This window comes from Osmia lignaria, chromosome 1 (assembly GCF_051020975.1).
Source record: "Osmia lignaria lignaria isolate PbOS001 chromosome 1, iyOsmLign1, whole genome shotgun sequence".
NCBI lineage: Eukaryota > Metazoa > Arthropoda > Insecta > Hymenoptera > Megachilidae > Osmia > Osmia lignaria.
In genome coordinates this window covers 6,779,280-6,782,660 of record NC_135032.1, presented here as the reverse complement: position 1 = coordinate 6,782,660, position 3,381 = coordinate 6,779,280, and the positions used below count along the sequence as shown (strand labels likewise).

Here is a 3,381-nt window from a genome sequence, read left to right as displayed (position 1 = left end):
CTGCCTTGTAGTTTAATTTAATTACCAATTTCTTTTAAGGCTTTAAGAATTCACATGCATTAGGTTCAGTATACTAATTACCTTAATTATTTTAGCACCACGTATACACCATACCATTTTTCAGGTGAGGACTCAATCTATCGCGGCCACCATCAGCGTTGCTGCTATGGAATATGAATCATCTATTGTATTTAATTAACCAAGTCATCCGGAGTTTCCAGTTGGGAACTCCTGCCACCGTTTACGAACCGTTACCCATTTCGAGGCCGAACTAGCATATTGCGGCTTTTAACTCTTTATCTTTATCTGAATGGTACGATGATTTTCTTTCCTTTTGTTACTATTATTCTTATCTTTATTGTTTTCTCCTTTAGTATTATCCTCCTGTTCCTGAATTTGCATTTTGTGTTTGTCTTCCCCATTCTTTCCTAATTTTTTTCCGGTGTGTTTTCTCCCATTTCTCTTTTTCCGATATACATACAGCGCAGAATTTCCTAATTGATGCGTTGGTTTTATCCCTTTTCAGTAAGTGTCCGATGTTTTGAATTTCCCATTTTTCTGAATGTACTTCTTTTTCCAGCGCCATCCTCTCCATTTTCCATCTTGGACACGTGAAGAGAGTATGTTCTGCGTCATCGAACAAATCCTCACAGAACCAACACTCTCGTGTCCTTTCCTTACCAATCTTTGCTTGGAAAGCCCCAAAGCATCCATGGCCAGTCAGTGCTTGTACTAGCTGGTGATCTAAGAGAGGTATTCCCCCACTATTCCATTCACCAATGTCACTAACTATCTTGTTAGTTCATCTGCCTTTATCCATGTTAGTCCCTTCCTCTTGCCATTCTCTTTTTGTTGTTTTAGTCTCTTCTTCCACAATCCCTTTATTAATCCGGTTTTTATCTTTTCCGTTCTTTTGTTCAAGCTTCCCCTTTTCTTGTGCCTCCCTTATTTTAACGTATATACGTGCAATTTCCTTTGCTGTATAATCCCAAGGCACGTTCCCGGTTATTATACATAAGACTTCCGTAGACACTGTTCGGTAGGCCTTGCAAATTCTGTTTAGCGGTAGCCTCTGCGCGTCCCTTAGTTTTTTCGTGTTCAGTTTATATGTCAATGCCCTGGCCTATATTGCCGCACCATACATCACCACTGATTTCACAACATTATAATACAGTATCCTGGCTTTTGGACCTGCTCCTCTTGTGTTTTTCATCAGGAGGCTTAGATGCATCACGTATTTACTCGATTTTTCAGTCGCGTTCTCAATATGCTGCTTAAATACTTGGTTGCATTCAAAAGTAACCCCAAGGTATTTAGCCGCCTTGCACACCGGTATTTGATTTCCCTCGATTTCCACCGGGATACCCTCAGGATTTTTTCTTCCCGTCAGCAATATGGTTTCCGATTTTTGCGGCGCCAGGTCAAGGCCTTCCCCCTTGTACCAGTCTACCATATCTCTTATTGTGGCATTGGCCGTGTATTTCATCCTTTCCAGATCCTTATCAATTATTACAATACCTATATCGTCAGCAAATGCCACCAAGTAGACATTTCTTCTAAGACGTATTTTCAGCAAGCCATCGTATACGAGGTTCCACATAAATGGTCCAATTATCGACCCCTATGGAACCCCTCCAAATACCTCTATTTTTTCATGTCCATCATCTGTGTTTATGACTAGCCACCGGTCACTCAAATAAGACTCAGTCATTTTTATTATTTTCCTCGGAAATCTTTTCCTCTTCATCTCACGGATGATGCTTTTCCACCTCAGGGAGTTGAATGCATTTTTGACGTCCAGTAGGATCAGAAGGCAATGTCTGCGCTCTTTTTTTGGCTTGTCCCAATATCCCATCACCTTCTCCATGGCTTGAACGGTTCCTAAACCCTTCCTGAACCGATATTGGTGCGGCGACAAATCATCCCTCCTGATTGCCTCATGTAATCTATTTTTAACAATATGCTCCAATATTTTCGCGATATTGGAGGCAATGCATAGTGGTCTGTAGTCAGACGGCTTCACTACGTTAATTCCCGTGCCTTCCTTAATTGTTGACTTACCTTTTGGTAGAAGCACTAGTCTGGTGGTTTTCCATTCCACAGGCCAGTGACCCAGATCCATGCATTTGTTTAGTAATCTAGTCCAGAAAGAGGTTGCACCAAGTCCTACAGCCCTTGCCGCCGCAGCAGGGATACCGTCAGGGCCTGGTGCTTTTTTAACCGCTATTTTTCTACATGCTAGAATTACTTCCATATCCGTTATTTTATCCTCATTTTCCTCTACGGTTTCTATGCGCTCACCAGTGTTCATTTCCAACTCGTTCTCATTTCCAGCTATGTCTACGTTATTTGTCGGTGGCTTCATACAAAAGAGACCATCTACCACTATTTTAATCTGTTCTGAGTTTAATTTAATTGGTGGAGTACTCCCGTTGATTTGCTTAATCACTGTTTTGTACGGTCTACCCCATACATCCCTATCTACTGTGTCAATCAATTTCTCCCACGCCCCTTTTTTGGCCGTCCTAATTTCCCTATTAAGCTCCTTCTTTGCCCTCTTAAGCTCGTCTTGACGTAACGTTATGACCCCACTATTCTTTTTCCTATTTTCCCCGGTCACCTTCCTACGCGCACTGTTAGCTCTCTTCCTGAGGTTTAAGATTTCGACAGACCACCAATGCACCGGGGTTTTGTTAAACATTCTACCTTCCTTCTTCTTACACTTATTACTAATACTCTGGATCTCCCTCATCACAGCATCAATATCCTCTCTATTTTCCCCAATACTGTAACTATTGTTCTCACTATCTCCGAATTTCTTTAAAAACATTTCCACAAATTTGTCTTTATCTACCTTTCTAACATTATCGTTCAAGACTAATTTATTGCTTTTTTCAGGTTCATCGATTACTATAGTGTGCAGCAGGTATTGATGGTCCGATCCAGTAAATTCGGTAAGGACATTACTTGCTACTACTTTATGGCTCAGCCTTGTATCTGTTATTAAAAGATCTATTTTTGTACCTGCTCCTCTGGTGCAGGTGTTTCCCCCTTCAGTCATTATGTATATCAGATCTAGATTTGCCATAAATACTAATAATTTTCTACCTCTAGGGTTCCACATCCTGCCACCCCAGAGTAGGGACTTGCTGTTGAAGTCTCCGGCCAAGATCACTCCAGCCCATTTTTTAGCTTTAATAATATCAGCGATTTCGTCTAATCTACCATCGACTGTATTATCATCAATATTCGGCGATATATAGCTACTAATTATGAGATAGTTGTTGTAACTGATTGCAACCATTCCTATCCCCTGTTTAACTATATTAATGTCTTTAACTCTGGCTATACCCTTGCTCGTGATTCATATAGCAACATCCC

General features: G+C 40.9%; 1 long non-coding RNA gene across 1 annotated transcript; it reads left to right on the top strand.

The window, feature by feature from the left end:
• The first annotated feature begins 292 nt into the window (after positions 1–292).
• LOC143305598 (uncharacterized) lies at positions 293–3,172 on the top strand. The gene is made up of 3 exons (XR_013062665.1): positions 293–313; positions 2,899–2,954; positions 3,115–3,172. It is a non-coding gene; the product is annotated as an uncharacterized LOC143305598 (long non-coding RNA).
• The last annotated feature ends 209 nt before the right edge of the window (positions 3,173–3,381 follow it).